The sequence below is a fragment of the Amblyomma maculatum genome, chromosome 7 (genome assembly GCF_055883805.1).
Source record: "Amblyomma maculatum isolate TAMU_Amacu chromosome 7, ASM5588380v1, whole genome shotgun sequence".
NCBI classification, from domain to species: domain Eukaryota; kingdom Metazoa; phylum Arthropoda; class Arachnida; order Ixodida; family Ixodidae; genus Amblyomma; species Amblyomma maculatum.
In genome coordinates this window covers 86,095,701-86,114,394 of record NC_139350.1, presented here as the reverse complement: position 1 = coordinate 86,114,394, position 18,694 = coordinate 86,095,701, and the positions used below count along the sequence as shown (strand labels likewise).

Genomic DNA, 18,694 nt, shown 5'->3' with positions numbered 1-18,694 from the left:
TCTCTGGTCGTGGCCCCTGACGTCACTCAGTTTTGACCGACGCCTCCTCTCGCGCGGACGTGCCCACGCCGTTCGCGAGAGCATGATTTGCTAAGCCTGACGCGGCCTATCGCGGCATGCCGGTGTCTTTTTGAGCTGGTTCTGTTTGCGACTGGAGAAGACGTGTTTGTCTGCGTTTGTGAACTGGTGTGTGGTTATGTGAAACGTTTCGTTCGCTGAATATTCGCGTAGTGTACCCCTGCAAACTGTCGTAATGGGGCGATGCTGCGTGCCCAACTGTCGCGGCAATTACGACAATGGGCCGAAGGTTCGAGTGTTCTCGTTCCTAAAGGACGACCGAAGAGCAAAGTGGGAGCGTGCTGTTCGTCGAGTTGACGTCGATATCCGTTCTGTCCGTGATCCGAAGGTATGTGTACGTCTTTACTACTTTTGAGTCATATTAAAAGCACCACCTCCAACATGTCCGGTTCTTGCTCTACTATAACGATATAATAACGAGTGCGCTTTTGATTTGCCAGCCAGCATAAGCCTTCACATTGTAACGTCTGTTTATTTATTTCCAGAAATGTTCGCTTCAACTGCGGCACTTTGCTGTAATGAGACACGATATCTTCATAATGCCGCGCGCATGCCTTGAGAGATGTTTTTTCCTGAAGCGAATATAATGATCTCTTGTGTGCTTTTTACTTGCCAGTCAGTAAGACTTGACATTGTCACGGGTGTTTATTTCTCTTCTGTAACGTTCGCTTTGACTGCGGCGCTTTATTGTGATGAGACGCGCCATCGCTATAAAATCGCTCAAGTCTTGAGTGGTGTCGTTTTTTTCCAGGGGCGCCAGGACGTATTATCAGTTCACGCACACGCTCGAAGTAATTTGTAGATTGTTCTGGAATATATTTGCTAGTCAGCGCGCTTCGTCGATAAAGAACCAGCGTTGGCTAAAAAAAAAATAACCGACTGTCGAAGGATAAAAAGCGCCATAAAATACAGTGTCTTGTGGTTGGTTTGTGGGGTTTAACGTCCCAAAGCAACTCGGGCTATGAGAGACGCCGTAGTGGAGGACTCCGGAAATTTCGACCACCTGGGGTTCTTTAACGTGCATTGACATCGCACAGCACACGGACGCCTTGCTTTTCGCCTCCACCGAAAAGCTGCCGCCGAGGCCGGGATGAGAGTGTCTTTTCATGTTTACACGGTCCCCTTCATTATTTCTTAGGAATATGTACGGCTTTACTTCAGCCGCATTTTTATCCATGTAGACACCTCAAATAGCCTCTTTTTTATAGCTTAGTAAGTGAGGTGGATGTGAAGCAAAAAAGGCCTGTAATATACCGTTTATTCTTTGTGAATGGTTTGCAGGTGTGCGAGCTCCATTTCAAGGCCGAGTACTTAAGGACGACTACTACGTACAGCAATCCAAGAACCGGCAGGGCAATAGAAGCTCCCATGGGCGCTACTCGGCTTACTCAGGACGCAGTGCCGACCATTTTTCCAAATGCCCCTGCTTATTTGAGCGAATGCGCACCAGTGCGCCAGGAGCCAGAGGCAAAGAGAAAACGCCGCGAGGCATCGCATCTAGAAGAAGCTATTCGGCAGTTCATCTTATCGCACGAAGAACAAGACCGCCAAAATAAGCTTCAGTCATATGAAGACTTTGTATCGCGCCTACGAAGCCTCGATCTCTCCACCTACTGGATGTCAGTAAAAGCAGAGCATGCTGTTCTCTTTGTTCACATAAAGGGTGAAGATCCACCAGACGTCGAACGATCTGTGATTGTTAGCAAGAACATGGAGGTAACTGCCTTCTGGAGGAAAGTGAAAGTTCCTGTAAAGGACCTGCTCATCCCGTGTAAGCTGGACGATCTGCGCTGCCTTCAGACTGCACTAGACAGTATGAGAAGTTTCAAGGCTCCAGACATTTGCGACAAGGATGAAAAAGTCAAAGCGAGTTTCAGCTTGCTTTTCTCTTTGCTGGACAGCCTCAGGTGTGATGATATTTTGCCGCAAGAGAAAACAGAAGCACTCGGCTTTATAAAAGAGCAACTTGACCTATTGCACAAGAAGGACCATTCAGCACGGTACTCTGCTGAGCTTTTAATATTCTCCAGTATTCTATACACTGTTTCCCCACACGCCTACCGATTCATTCGCAGTGCTGGCAAGTTAGCACTGCCCCATCGATCTACACTCATGCGTATCTGTTCGCAATACAACGTCAACCCAGCGAATGAGCAGGACGACGAAGGGTTTTTACGTTATATGAAGAAGCGATCAAGCCTCCTGAAACCGCATCAAAAGATTGTCACTATAATGATGGACGATATCCATATTCAGCCGTACTTCGAGTACAAAGGTGGATCGGTGGCCGGGGCAGCTCCTAATTCTTCCGAAGCAGCCAAAACTGCGCATGTTTTTATGACGCAGTCCTTGCTATCATCACACAAGGATGTCGCACACATTCTGCCAGTATCGAACATTGAAGCAGTCCAATTGCACGCAATCCTAAGAAAGACAATATTGGAGCTCGAGAATGCAGGGCTTACTGTCATAGCAGTAATAACAGATAACAATTCCATAAATAGAAAAGTGATGTCCTTGTTTTCTAAAACACGAACAGTTGACATCGTGTACACTCACCCAGTGGACGATTCAAGACCCCTTTTTTATGTAGTAGACCCAGTCCACCTTCTGAAGTGCATACGAAACAACTGGTTGAACCAGAAAAATCCAGGAACGTGCATCTTCTACCCTGAATTTCCTAGTAGATCTCCGTTAGTTCGGGTTAATGGAGCCTCTTTCAAAGCTCTTCGAGACTTGCACGCTTCGGAGCAACACAGCTTCGCAAAGTTTGGTTGTGGATTGAGCTACAAAGCACTACATCCATCCAACATTGAGCGCCAGAATGTGAAGCGGGTTTTAAATGTTTTTAGTTCATTTGTGGTGGAGGCTCTAAATATGCGCAGAAACGAGCTTAATTTTAACTACGCCGCAGGGACAGCGCATTTCATTGACCTAATACTGAAGTGGTGCATATAGTCAACGTGAAAAGCCCCTCCAAGTGCCGGCGCCTAAGAGATCCTCTCCAGGATCCAGTAAGGAGTTTGACTGACAAGCAGATAGAATTTCTTAATAAATTTGTGGATTGGTTGGACACATGGCGAGACATCCGGATGGATACAGGCGCACTAACCACTGAAACCCACGCAGCGCTGCGGCTGACTTGTTACTCGCTTGTCGAACTGTGCCGGTACTGCCTTGAAGAATTGAATTTCGACTATGTGTTGCTGGGCAAATTTCAGACCGACAGTCCAGAGGGAAGGTTCGGACAGTACCGTCGGCTGTCTGGAACAAATTATCACATTTCAATAAAGTCTTTGAGTCAGAGAAAAAACTGAGGCTACAAGACAGTTTGGTTTTGCCAGATATGCAGGAACTGCAGAAGCCATGTGCTGAAACACTTGACGGAGCTCAGTTGACAGAGGAGTACGGTATAAAGGTGTCGGATCGTGATGTAAGAAATAAAGAGTCCATTCTGCCCGTGATAATATACATCGTAGGCTTTTGCGCCCACGACGCGTTAAAGAAGCTGCCCTGTCAGTATTGTGCCATGAATATTACGTCTGAGGACCGGGAAGTTCAATTTGAACATGTATCGCGTGAACATGTATCGGAAGTGATTAAAGCGAATTATGTGTCGTATGTACTAAGCCGAGAGACCGCTTGTAGAATAGCCCTGCATATGGAAGGAATGCTGCATAGGTCCAGAAACTTAAGACTTCTGCTTGAAAAGTACCGGGATAAGAAAGTAGAAACGATCATTACGTCATAGGCGTGAACTTCAACCATTTACATAGCAGGGAACCGAAGAAATCTTATTGATAAAAATGGAAATAGCAAAGCACACTGGGACAATAAACAATGTTTCAGTAAAATAGCAAACAGTACCAAGCATATAAGGTAGCGGCAAGAAATATACAATGCAGTGGGTTTCTGCCCACGTTGTATTAAATAATGCTGCTGCAACATGACTCCCTCGGGAGCTCTGACCACCTAACACATTTCCAGGCAGTCAAATGCTCCTTTGGGCTCACACATATACGCGTGAGCCGCAGGCTTGCGTCTTTCAAGACAAGAACCTAGTTCAAATCACTTCGATGTATACAAGTGACCTCCCTCAGGTAGATGTGTCGCGTCAACAACCTCCGGATAAAGCTTTGCTCTCCAAGAGCTAACAGCTGGCTATATCTAGGTGAGACGCGCTAGCATAGGGAACAGTAGACAACGAGGTCGCCGAAAGAATACGATCGACCGCGTTCCTATTCTGCCAAATGATCAATCCCACGGACTTCACTACACGTTGTTCTAACGCTTCGCGCGGCCTTCCTCTGTGCGACGGAAACGGTCACGGCGCTAGGCAGCGGAATGTCCAAGCTGCGACGCAGTCCTTAAGGACACGTGTGTGAGACTCGACCTGACCAAAGTTGATACAGTGCGGATCAATATGCCAGCTGTAAAGCCTGTCTTAATTTGGTGGGGATCGAGTACGCCACACTCAGTGCGCCACCGAAAGTATCTTACATCATGCGGGGGATTGGGTGCAACAGGCGTCTCCCACTTCGCATATCTTTGGCACATATGTCTAGGGGCGCAGAATAGCAGAGCGCTTCGCAGAGTTTAGATACGGCTATGGCTATTCATGCTCCGTCTACAAACATCTCTAACTATGCGAACACGTGCGCCTATCTTTCCCCTGACCATGCACTACAAACATCTGCCTTCTACTTCCAAGCCAGTATAAACGTTAAGGCCGCCCAACCCTATTGCAAAAACCAGCGTCTCCAGTGCGAAACCAGTAAGATTTTCGTGCTGGTTCGGCACTGGATCTGCTGGGCACGCTGGAGGTCTGCGATATTCACTGGAGCAGTAACGGGAAGACACTGGCTGCACTGGTGCGATGGGAGAAAAACGCTGGGATTAGACTTTTGACGCTGGGTGAGTCGCTGGCATCCGCGATGCACTGGGAGAAGCGCTCTATGTGCGCTGGGCCGCACTGGTCCTAGTGCCCCAGTATAGCCGGTGCGGCCTGCGGCGTCAGCCGGAGTAGCATCCCTCAGGGGCCAACAGGGCAACAGCGTACTTTCAATCGACCATCGGGGGGCATATGAAAAATATGGTTCAAGCAAGCGCTTTTTGCTGCGAAGTCGTTGCGCATTTGTAAGAAAACAAAGGCAGTATCTTTTTTCTAGAGTTTCCATGTTTCGATAGGTCGTTTCGAGCGTTTCGAGAGAGACAACGACCGCCGCGCCTCAATCTCATGACACACTGACGATTAACGCACTACTAAAGCTGGAATTGAATAATGTGGGCTACCATGCATAACCAACTTCACAGCTGATCTTAAGGGCACTCTAACACAATGATTACTGCCAAAATATTCAATGCGGGCTTAATCGTAGGCGAGCGTAGCCTGCACCACGGCCCAGTATAAACAGCAGGAAGAAAAACTAAAACCAGGAAGAGAGTAGTTTACCGAGCGATGGGCCCATGAGAGAAAAAGCAACAACATACAGCGCTTGTAATACATAATATTTGGCGTGTTTCTCAAGCTTTTGCGCTCCTTCTTACTCTGCATATCAAGCAGCCGAGCCCTCGGTCATCGCACGCTTCCCGAAATGTTTACATACAAATAAGGTTTAGTTACACGCAATTAGGGTAATCGCTGCGGCGCTTGCCGGTATTGAAGCTTGGTCGCACGTTTTTCCTTGAATGCTTCTACTAAAGCTCCGTGTTCAGCGAAAATTACGCCCACGGTAGAAGAGCACCAGCAAAGAGCCGGCGTTGGTAAATTTGCCAGCGATGTCAAACTCCACATGTTAAAATGATTCCAGTGCACAAAATAGCGCGCATAGGCACCCAGAACATTAGTTGCAAGTCGTGAGAGCAGACAGCAAGCTAAAATGATCAAGAAGTTGCAATTGTTAGAGCGGTAGCAATGGCCTGTAGACTGCGAAACATGAAGTCCCAACCTTATAAATGCGGGTCATGACATAAAATGCAGAAACGTTTAAAGCAAACACTGTTTTCGGCGTGGCCGAGTGGTTAGCGTGCTGAGCAAGTGATTGGTATATACCTAGGGACTTAGTTCGAAGCACGCTTGGTGCACTAATTTTTTTACTTTTTTATGTTTTTTATGCACCTAACTTGTTTCGTTACTTTTTAATTTTTATCCCACGCCTTTTTTTCGGGCAAACAGTGCCGCCAGTGCGGAGCGTCCCAGTATGCCGCGTCCCAGTGCGCCCAGTGTCCAGCGTCATACTGGGACCATAATAAGGTACGGCGCTGGGGCGCTGGCACCCAGTGGCACTGGTTTTTGCAATAGGGAACGTAACCTATGGGATCCACTAACTCGGATACCCATTTGCGCACAACAAAGGGCATAATGAAGACAAGGCGGAACCCAAATAGGCGCCCCCACCTAGCCATAGGGAAAATATAATCAAAGTACATTGACTTTGCAAGAGGAATACACAAGAAAACACGTGCTAATCAGCTGGAGTGAAGATTGCTGGAAAACGTATCAAAAACCTTAGATATGCGGATGATACCACATTAATGGCAGAAAATGAAGTGGGACTCAAGAGACTTCTGATGCACGTACAAGAAGAGAGTGAGAAGTTTGGGCTTAAACTGAACATTAAAAAGACAGAGATCATGGCGACTTGCCCTATCAAGTCCTGGAGCATCAAGGGACAAGAAGTGGAAGCTGTGACAGATTTTCTCTTCTTGGGCTCCAAGATTACCTCGGAAGGAGACTGCAGCCATGAAATTAAGAGACGCCTGCTTCTGCGAAAGAGAGCAATGGTTAGCCTTGACCGCCTAGTAAAGAGCAGAAACATTAGTCTGCCAACCAAGATCCGTATAACTCGTGTTATGGTCTTTCCAGTTGTGATGTATGGATGCGAGAGTTGGACTGTGAAAAAGGCTGACGCCCAAGAATTGACGCGTTTGAATTGTGGTGCTGGCGAAGGCTCTTGAGAGTTCCTTGGACTGCTAGAAGATCAAATCAGTCGATATTGTCGACCATAAACCCTGACTGCTCATTGTAGGGTCAAATTCTAAAGTTAAAGCTCAGCTACTTTGGTCATCTGATGAGAAGAGAGGAGTCGCTGGAGAAAGATTTGATGTTGGGAAAGGTTGAGGGTCGCCGGAGAAGGGGTAGGCAGCGAACAAGATGGTTAGATGGCATCCTCGATGCACTGCAGATGAAGTTATGTGATGTTAGGAAGATAGTGAGAGACCAGAAAGCGTGGCGTGACATGGTCCATAGGGTCACGAAGAGTCGGACACGACTGAACGACTGAACTGAAACTGAAGCCATGCATCGTATCATTGGGAGACAGGATCAATAAACAATCAAGGAACACAGATGTGGGAAAGTTGGTACCTGTGTGCACTATGCTTTATCAGAAGTTTCGCGCATACTTTAATTAGCTATAACTTTAGGATGAACAAGATGTCCGAGATTATTGAGTTAATAGTCTATCCCGACATCGGCACGAAGCCGTGTGTGACGCATGCATGCGCACGCACGCACTTACGCACGTCTGGACTCGCATAGAGTAAATTGTTCCACGGCCTTACACAGTGATACGATGGAATAGTTAATAATAATTGAAAGTGGGAAATAAGAATTAGGGGGACGCTCAAGCTTCCCCTTGACATTCGACGGGATACAACATCTTCTCATTCTTTCTATCTCTCTATTTCGGTGGACAACCGCAGTTAATTGTAAATTGTTTATAGGAAAGTAAAGGCACGCAGCATCTGTCACAGATCCCGGCGGGAGCCTGAACCGCATCTCCATATTTACTACCACGTTCTGAATATTTCAGACAAAACTCGACAATACTCGACAAAACTCGACTCCTGGCGAACGACAGATTGGATTAAGGCTATAGTAGCGTCCGCTGGTTGAGGAGCGAACGCAACGGGTGTCATAGCCTCTATCTCTCGACGAACAATCCTGGTCAAGTTGGAGGGATGAGATGGCTGCTGTAAGGTTGGACTATCTTCGCCTGAGGACGTAGCAGCTGTGTTTGGCAAGCGTTCGAAGCGGTGAGTAATACGGCGGTGTTTTGCTTGTTCAAACTGGCGGCAAACTTGGATAACTGAGTCGACCGTTGGACAATCTTAGCAAAGCAGCAGATTATAAACATCGTCTGCAATTCCCTTTAATATGTGGCCCACCTTGTCTATTTCCGACATGGCGTTGTCTACCTTTCGGCATAGTGCTAGAATGTCTTGGATATAAGACAAGTACGATTCCGTCGAAGACTGGGCACGGTATGCGAGATCTTTTTGTGCGCCAAGCTTGCGTCCGATCGGCTTGCCAAATAGGTCTCGAAGCTTCTCCTTGCACATCTCCCACGATGTGATATCGTTTTCATGCGTCTCGAACCAGACGCGCGCCGTACCTGCCAGATAGAAGATTACGTTGGCGAGCATGAGGGTCGCGTCCCAACGGTTGTGCTTGCTGACCCGCTCGTACATGGCGAGCCAGTCTTCTAAGTCGATGTGGTCGGTGCCGCAAAAGGTGGCTGAATCGCGAGGCTGCGTCATGACGACGGTGGGAGCTGATGGTGCCGCTGAAGGTGTCGCGTCGGACTGCATAGTGATTGTACCGATCCGGCGGCCACTACGGAGATCCAGGTTTGGCGACTTACGTACGTCCAGCAATCCTCCACCAAATGTTAAGGAAAGAACACAGTGGTAAACGCTAGTTCACTCTTAGACGCACACCACACACCGCACACCACAGAACGAAGTTAGCTGCGCTTGAGCGTCGTCTTCTTCACTACTTCACATCAGCACGTCGTCGTCGTCTCGATATACTGTGCTCCGTAACAATATATATATATATACTCAAGCGAGAACCGAGTTAGCGAGGTGGCTTTTGGACCAAATGAGCTGTAACCTTTCGCATATATACATATATGCTGCACTCTCGATAGACGAGACTCGGGGATATTGCCGACATGAGGATAAATGGAACAGCTTGAGATAAATATTTGCCCGCCTCAGTTAAAACACGGGGATTAGGAAAGCTTTATTCGTGATATATCAATATGCCGAGACCGACTGTCTTTATCCAGAACACAAATGTGACCTTGACAGTTTCCGAATAAAAATGAAAGACACGTAAAGAGCCGATCGCCTGGACGATTCGCCTGTCGAACGCAACTTCCTGCGAACACAAGCATTGTGCAAGAAGTAACATTTGGTTCTTTTGAGAAAATTCAAAGGGATTGCATTTTGAGAATCCCGCGTAACATGACGAGGATCGATCGGCTCCTGCACCAGTGGCGGTCTACATTGTGTTAAATTCTTCAACGTCAGCCTCACACGCAGAAATATGGCATGAAATGCCAGAATATATATAAAGTTCCTCGAATCCCCTTTTCCCCAGCCGCGTATTCACTGCTGCCATAATATATCATTAAATAACATTGTGCATATCAAAGTAAAGTTTCCTGCAATACAGCAGGTTTCCCCTCTACGTTCCATGAGGCAGTCGACAACGCTGGAGAAAAGTGGAAAATTCGTATCATTGAATCAGCTATTTTTATGCAACATTGAATTATACCGCGTGCATGATATATATTGACACTATATCATTTGAGCCTGCTTATATAATTATACATCGCGCAACAGAAGGTGAAATTATCTGTTATTTATGCACATTTTGAAATAAAGCTTTAACCGCGAGCTAATTGAGCCGCGGCGCGGATGGTACACTGTGTAGTTGATCGCGAGTTGTCATGAACTTATGCTTGAATTTGTGAACTGGTAGGCGCTGATTGTCTGTTTGAAGCATACTTAGTATTAAGTGCCTAAGATTTGCGCGGTGAACTGCTATGAACCTACGAATGTAATTGTTCATTTTATTATGGTTAAATGGTAGCCTCTGTATTAAAACAACCTCATCATAAAGTTAACCTCTAACATAACCCTAAGCAAACCCATGGTTGTCCCCCCTCCCCCCTTCTTGAGGTCACGTGTCCAAATGGCGGGAAAACACCTCCCGCTTGAGCTAAAATGCGCGGCGCCACTCAATCGACGGGCAGCCTCCGTATGGGCGCGATGCCTACTGCCTAAATTTGTCGTCCGCTTTTATTTCGCACAAAATGCAATCTGTCTCAACCCCCTGCAGCAGTCAGCGTTTGAAAAGAACAGCTCACATATGCAGCTGATGGGTGCAGCCGCTCTGTACAGGTTCTTCGTGCCGAAGTTCACCTAAACATGCGTAAGTACATGATCTTTCGGTCTTGATCAGAGGAGCTTTTTGCTCGATTCGATATTATACTGAACCTAATAATGTATTGTTTTGGAGCATATTTTTGCGGTGCACAATATCTAGATGACGACGACGCACTGGTGTGGTGTTGTGAAGAAGAAGACGCTCAGGCTAAGCTGGGTTTGTTCTGGTGGTGTGTGCTTCTGAGAGTTATCTGGCGTTTATCGCTGCGTAAGTTTCCCTTAACATTTGGTGGAGGATTGCTGGAAGTGCACCAGTAGGAAACCTGGATCTCCGTAGTGGCCGCCAGATTGGTACCATCACTATGCCAACCGACGCGGCATCATCTTCAGCTGCACCACCGGCTTCCACAGTCGTCACGACGCAGCCTCGTGATCCGGGTACCTTTTGCAGCACCGACCATGTCGACGTAGAAGACTGGATCGGTATGTACGAGCGAGTAAGCAAGCACAATCATTGGGACGCGAACCTCATGCTCGCAAACGTCATCTTCTATCTGGCGGGTACGGCGCGCGTCTGGTTTGAGACGCATGAAGATGATATCACATCCTGGGATATGTGCAAAGAGAAGCTTCGCGATCTATTCGACAAGCCGATCGGACGCAAGCTCGGTGCACAAAAAGACCTCACATCCCGTGCCCAGTCTTCCACGGAATCATATTTGTCTTATATTCAAGACATTCTAGCCTTATGCCGAAAAGTGAACAGCGCCATGTCCGAGTCAGACAAAGTGGGCCACATATTAAAGGGCATTGTAAACGATGTTTACAATTTGCTGCTTTGCAAAGACTGTCCGACGGTCGACTCAGTCATCCAAGTTTGCCGGCAGTTTGAGCAAGCAAAACACCGTCGCATTACTCCCCGCTTCGACCGCTTGCCAAACACCGCTGCTACGTCTTCGTGCGAAGACAGTCCAACACTGCAGCAGCCATCTCATCCTTCCAACTTGACCAGGATTGTTCACCGAGAGATAGAAGCTATGGCGCCCGTTGCGTTCACTCCTCAGCCGGCAGATGCTACTATAGCTTTAATACAATCTGTCGTTTGCCAGGAGTTCGCAAATGTGGGCCTCAACGCGAACGTGGGGTTCAACTCTGGCCAGTCTTTCGCACAGCCCTCGTTTCAACCTAATGCACAGCCATCTGTTCAACCCACCGTTCTGGTGGTAGCAGCTGCGGCTCCAACTGCGCCCTTGCCGACGCAATACCGCTACCGCTACCGCAATCCGGACGAATGGCGAACCTCGGATGACCGACCGATCTGCTTCAACTGTTCACGTGTCGGCCATATTTCTCGTCATTGCCGCAGCCATTGGATTTCGCCACCTCGACCCCGTTACTTTCCAGATCGCAGCGCCAAATATCCACACCCAAACCATTTCCGGGATACGCGCTCTCGTGACTTTAACTCGCCAGCCCCGCGCATGTCCAGCCGCTCACCGTCGCCTCAGACCCGGAGGTCCCACTCACCCCTACCTCACCATCCACCATCTCCTCACTTCTCTGGCTCTCTTCCGGAAAACTAACCAATGCAGCTCCCGGAGGTGATGCTGCATTCACGACCCGGCCTGAAAATCCTCTGCTGACCCTCGCTCATCGCCGCAACCTTCTAGACATCTGTGTGGATGCCCCTGTTACTGCCCTCATTGACACTGGTGCCCAAATTTCAGTCCTCAGCTCATCCTTTCGCCGCCGTCTCAAAAAGGTTGTCACACCCGCCGCTCCATCCGCCGTTCGTGTCGCCGATGAAAGCGTCGCTGCCGTCGTGGGACTGTGCACTGCGTGCGTCAGTATTTCCGGTCGCACTACCCCTGTTCTCTTCACTGTTATCGACCGCTGCCCTCATGACGTGATCCTCGGCATCGACGTTTTAACGGCCCATTCTGCCCTGATTGATTGCTCAACTGGCCTTCTTCGCTTAGACCTGCCCTACTGCCCCGAAACCAGCGATGTCAAGCCCCGCCTCCGATCCGCCGAATTTGGTCGTCTACCACCCGAAGCTGCTATTTATGTTCCACTGGCCCCATTCCCCGCACTTCCTGACGGCACATACGTCACTTGCCCAATTACCGATGTTGTTCTGCGTCGCAACATCATACTCCCTCATACCGTTGTTACTGTCACTGCTAACCGCACCTCTCAGCCGCTCGACCCAAGTTTTACCCCATGGCATCGCACTTGCTGATCTGGTTCCTTTGGCGGACTGCGAAGTTGCTGCTCTAACGCCTCAGCATCTGTCGGAGCAGCATATATCAGCTTCTTCCCATTCGAACCTCTTTTCAAGCATGATATCTGCGGATCTGCCAGATGACCAAGCCAGAGCTCTCTCCGACCTTTTGCTGTTGTACGCTGATATATTTGATTTCGGGGACCGACCATTGGGCCAAACATCCGTTGTGACCCATCGAATCAATACGAGTGATGCCAGCCCCATCCACAGACGGCCTTATCGTGTTTGCCTTACTGAGCGGCATGCTATACAGAAAGAAGTTGACAAGATGCTGACGCAAAACATTATTGAGCCTTCCTGCAGTCCCTGGGCGTCCCCTGTCGTATTGGTCAAAAAGAAAGACCAAAGTTGGAGATTTTGTGTGGACTATCGCCACCTTAATCAAATAACAAAGAAAGATGTTTACCCTCTTCCACGAATTGACGACGCGCTTGACTGCTTGCATGGTACCAGCTATTTTTCTTCCATCGACATGCGTTCAGGCTACTGGCAAATTAATGTCGACGAACGGGATCGCGAGAAAACCGCATTTGTCACCCCGACGGAGTCTATCAATTCAAGGTGATGCCATTTGGACTCTGTGACGCTCCTGCGACATTCGAGCGCATGATGGACTCACTCCTCCGTGGCTTCAAGTGGACAACATGTTTATGCTACTTAGATGACGTCGTAGTTTTCTCTTCCACGTTCGCAACCCACCTTGATCGACTTTCTACAGTCCTGGCCGTTTTTCGCCGCGCCGGTCTTCACCTGAACGCCAAAAAATGCACCTTCGGTAGGCACCAAATCAAAGTCCTGGGTCATTTGGTTAATGCAAATGGTGTGCTGCCCGACCCTGACAAGGTTAGAGCCGTGCGCGAGTTCCCTACCCCACGTAGCTCAAGTGACGTGCGGAGCTTCCTTGGCCTTTGCTCCAACTTCTGCCGCTTCATCGCAGACATCGCTCGTCCGCTTACCTCTCTTCTGAAGAAAAACGTACCTTTCACATGGGGTTCTGACCAAGCCTGTGCCTTCACGACGCTTATTTCCGCCCTCACTGCACCACCTGTTTTGGCGCACTTCGATCCTTCTGCACCTACCGAATTGCGCACCGACGCTAGCGGCCATGGTATTGGTGCTATCCTTGCCCAATCCCAGCATGGGTCCTCCCGCGTCATTGCTTATGCCAGCCGCCTGCTTTCGTCCTCTGAGCGCAATTATTCAATTACAGAGCGGGAATGCCTTGCACTTGTTTGGGCGCTGACCAAATTTCGCCCTTATTGGTTTGGGCAGTCCTTCTGTGTAGTGACAGACCATCATGCTTTGTGTTGGCTGTCCTCACTTAAGGACCCCACTGGCCGTTAGGTCGCTGGGCCTTGCGAATGCAAGAGTACGTGTTTACTGTGGTATACAAGTCCGGCCACTTACACCAAGACGCTGACTGCTTGTCCCGCCATTCCGTAGATCCTCCCGATTTGTCCGACCATACTGCTCACGACTACGTTTTGTCCATCTCGGACTTTATAAATATCGCCTCCAAACAGCGTCGGGATCCTGCCCTGCAACCAATTATAGACCAGCTGCGCAACAACCCCGATTCTTCCGCCAGCATGTTTGTGCTCCATAATGAGGCATTAAACAGACGCAATATGCGTCCAGATGGCGCGGACATTTTACTGGTTGTTCCGGCTCATCTGCGCTCTACTGTCCTCGCCCAACTTCACGACACCCCTACAGCAGGACACTTGGGAGTATCACGCACGTACGACCGCGTGCGACGACGATTTTTCTGGCCTGGTCTCTACCGCTCTATCCGTCGCTACGTCGCCGCTTGTGAGCTATGTCAGCGCCGTAAGACACCATCGCTTCAACCTAGTGGGCCCCTGCAACCAATATCAGTGCTGACTGAACCGTTTTCTCGTATGGGCCTCGATCTTCTTGGGCCTTTTCCGACGTCGACGTCTGGCAACAAATGGATTGCTGTGGCGACTGATTATCCTACCCGATATGCTATAACCAGGACCATCCCCACCAGCTGCGCCTCCGACGTTGCTGACTTTCTTTTGCATGACGTATTCTTGATTCATTGCGCTCCGCGTCAACTTCTCACAGATCGTGGCCGCTGTTTCCTTTCTAAAGTGGTTCATGACCTTCTCCGCTCATGCGCTACTCGTCACCAATTCACCACGGCCTACCATCCGCAAACGAACGATCTTACTGAGCGCCTTAATCGCACACTGACCGACATGCTATCTATGTAAGTGTCCGATCACCATCGTGACTGGGACATCTCCTTACCTTTCGTCACGTTCGCCTATAACTCCTCACGCCATGATACCGCCGGATACTCTCCCTTTTATCTACTTTTCGGCCGCAACCCTTTACTCCCCTTCGTCACCTTGCTGCCTATTGACAACTCTTTCCTGTAGTTCCGCTTCGGATGCCATCGCCCGCGCTGATGCCGCCCGCCACATTGCTCGAGACCGGCTTGGCGCGTCTCAGTGCTCACAAAAGCGTCGTTATGACGTACATCACCGAGACGTCCACTACCCTCCTGGTTCCCTCGTGCCTCTTTGGATCCCGGCCCGTCGTGTGGGGATGCGCGAGAAACTTCTGCCTCGTTACGTGGGTCCTTACTGCGTCCTGCGACAAGTCACAGATGTGACTTATGAGCTCCCCCTCTACAGCCCAAGTATCCTTCCACAACCCCTCATCCAGAAATTGTGCACGTCGCCCGTCTGAAACCGTACTATTCAAGTTCTCCTGTGTAGGCAGCACCGGGACGGTGCTTCTCTCGCGCGGGGAATACTGTTACGGTGCGCAATATCTAGATGACGACGATGCACTGGTGTGGTGTTGTGAAGAAGACGACGCTCAGGCTAAGCTGGGTTTGTGCTGGTGGTGTCTGCTTCTAAGAGTTATCTGGCGTTTATCGCTGTGTAAGTTTCCCTTAACAATACGGTCATTTTGTTATACACTTTGAAGGCCTCGCCTTCAAAAACGGGTCCGCGAGCCATGGTCTCGCCCGGCGAGTGACAAATCCAGTCTCTTAAAAACACCGGTTTATTCCGGATAAACAAAAAAGCAAAACAAAGAAACATAAGGCGCTACCGCGCTGAGAACAGGCTGTACATGTGCGCGACAATTGAACACCAACGGAAAGCGGGAAGAATGTCAGGGTCTTACCGCGGCGAAACGAAACACACTGCGGAGCGAATAAAACGAGCAATGGGGCCAAAGCGCTAACGGCGACACAAGAAAGATTGCTCCTCGCGGTACAGCAACTCACAGGAATACGCCTAGGCTGTTCCTGCAGGCACTGCTTCCATCTTCGTGTCGGCGATCTTCTTTCAGTCGTCCGTGCACACCCTGCTGGCCCATGACGCTCGCCGGTTGCCCCGCGCCGGCTTCTCCACCAGGGCAAAAAAGCCACGCGCCTCGCTTCTGACGCGCTTATCTACCCTCGTCTGTCGCCGCTAACATCACGCCCCCCAAGATTATCTGTTTGCTCATGCGCACTCGCGCTGCCCGTGCAAACAATACAAATAGAAAGACGCGCGCGCGGTTTAAAACACCTAAAAGGGCTGCGGAGCCCCACCCTCCCCCCCTCTCAAGACGGGACACCTCCCGAGATGTCAAAGAACGAAACAAAGAAGGGCACTGGGAGGAGTACAAAAACAATGCTGGTTCTGACGAGCTGCCCGCTTGAAGGAATTCGCTGGATTGTTGGCATTCATCAGACGATGGTCCAAGGGGTTGACATCTGGTAGACCCGAGTGCCGTTACATACTTTCTGGCCGCTCGTAGTACTTTCTCAGGTCGGCGACGTTGACTGGTCCGGTCTGCCGGCCACCATGCACATGACGAAGCATGTAAGCGAGCCGCGAAAGACGCTTTATTACTACAAAATGCCCAGTCCATCGAGGAGCGAGAGAGGCGGCAAATCCTTTTGTGGCATCACTTAGCGGGGGCGAGCGGCGGAGTGCTTTATCCCTAATGTCGAACTGCAATGGACGCCTGCCCTTAATGTACTGGCCGCAGTGCTCCAGGCGGGCGAGGTCCAAGTTCCCCTTGGCCTCCTTTAGAGTTCCAGCGAGACGACTGGAGAGATCCTGGGTGGACCTGGAATAACTGGGAGCCTGTAAATCAGAGTCATGGGTAAGGGCATGTTCAATGGGAAATCGAAGCTCACGGTCAAGAAGAATAGCTGCCGGCGTAAAACCATTCGACCGGTTTACTGTGGTTCTTGTGGCGAAAGCCATCTCCTGCACTCGCAAATCCCAGTCTTTGTGACGTTCCGTGAAAGCCACGAGCATGTTTTTCAGGTTTCTGTTGACCCGCTCTGTGATGTTGGCCTGAGGATGGTAGGGCGTGTTTTTTTGTGCTGCACGCCAAGAGCTTTGCAGGTGTCAGCAAATATCCTGCCCGTGAAATAAGTCGCATTATCAGTGGTTAGCTGCGCCGGGAAGCCGAACCAAGTGAATGCGTCTAGGAGTCTGTCCCAGACTACTTTTGAGTCCAGTTTACGCAGTGGGTATAATTCAACCCATTTAGAAAAAATGATCAGTGACCACTAGCAAGTAGCGATTTCCTTTCACAGATCTAGGATAAGGGCCCGTTACGTCGCAGGCAACAATTTCCAATGGGTAACAGCTCTCCACAGGTTGCAAGAACCCCAGTGGTTTACCTCCCCTTGCCTTCGCTGTCTGGCATGTAAGACAAGTACGGCAGTATGCCACGACATCCTTTCTCATGCGGGGCCAGGTCACGATGCGACCCAACTTTTCGTATGTTTTCTTGCCATCGCTGTGGCCTGCAAGGCGTGTGTCGTGAATATACTCTAAAAAGAGCTTGCGCAGGCTCTTTGGTACGACAACACGAAATGGAGACTCACCACCATCTGTGTCGGCAGTGGGTATATATCTCAGGAGAAGTTCATCCTCTGCTTCCAGGTAGGAGTCATAGCTGCCGGTAGGCGCTGTGCTTCGTGCAGGGTTGGCGCTGTCCAGGCCCTTTCGTATTTGGATGCACTGAGGATCGCTTAGCTGAGCTTGGAGCAGCTGTTGACGGGAAACCAGCGTTCCCCAGGCATCAGCGGCTTCTGCGATCACCAGGACTTGCGGTGTTTGCTCGCCATCTGCAGGTAACGGAGCTCGGGACAGGGCGTCGGCTGCCTTGTTGAAGGTGCCTTTCTTGTACTCCACCCTGTAATTATATTTCTGAAGAGCGAGCGCCCAGCGGGCTAGACGGCCGGTTGGGTTCTGCAGCTTTGACAACCAAGACAGTGCCTGATGATCGGTCTGAATTGTAAACTCAGCCCCATCCAAATACATGTCAAACTTTTTTAGCGCAAATACAATTGCCAAGCACTCTTTCTCTGTTACAGTGTAGTTTCGTTCTGGCGATGAGAGAGTGCGACTTGCAAATGCCAAGGGGCAAAGCTTCCCTTCGTGATCCTGAAGTAAAACAGCACCTATTCCATACTCACTCGCATCAGTCTGCACTGTAAAGGGCCGGTTTAGGTCCGGGAGCCGAAGACGAGCAGTATCGGCGATAGCTGTTGACAGCACCCGAAACGATTCCTGCTCCGTGTCTGTCCAGGACCAACGGGCGCCTTTCCGGAGAAGCTGATAAAGGGGTCTTGCCAGGTCCGCACAGTTTGGAATAAAGTGGCGGTAGAAACCGACCATGCCCAAGAATTGCTGCAGGCTCTTGACGTTTGTTGGTGATGGCAGCTGCAATATGGCCTGCAGTTTCTCCTCGTCAGGCCGGACTGTGCCCTGTTCAACAATGAAACCAAGCAGGTTGATTCTGTGTGAAACCAACTGCGCTTTGCGTGGATCAATGGTGATGCCTGCGTCCTTCATTCGTTGCAAAACAGGGGTTAAATGGATCAGATGCTCATATAGGCTTTCTGAAAACACCACGACGTCGTCCATGTATGCCATTGCATAGTTGAATTTCGCGTCTCCGAGCACTATATTCATCACGCGCTGAAAGGTAGCAGGTGAATTGCATAAACCGAAAGGCAGTCGAACAAACTCGAATAAGCCCCGATGGCAAGTGAATGCAGTTTTTTCGATGTCACTCTGGGCAATCGGTATCTGCAGAAAACCCCTGCTACAGTCTAGAGTAGTGAATAATTTTGCTGATCCAAGCGTATACCTAACA

General features: G+C 49.6%; 2 pseudogenes; one reads left to right on the top strand and one right to left on the bottom strand.

Moving 5' to 3' along the window:
* The first annotated feature begins 253 nt into the window (after positions 1–253).
* Positions 254–3,624, top strand: LOC146183868 (uncharacterized; annotated as a pseudogene).
* A 1,822-nt stretch (positions 3,625–5,446) lies between these two features.
* On the bottom strand, positions 5,447–8,619 carry LOC146183867 (uncharacterized; annotated as a pseudogene).
* Between the last annotated feature and the right edge of the window lie 10,075 nt (positions 8,620–18,694).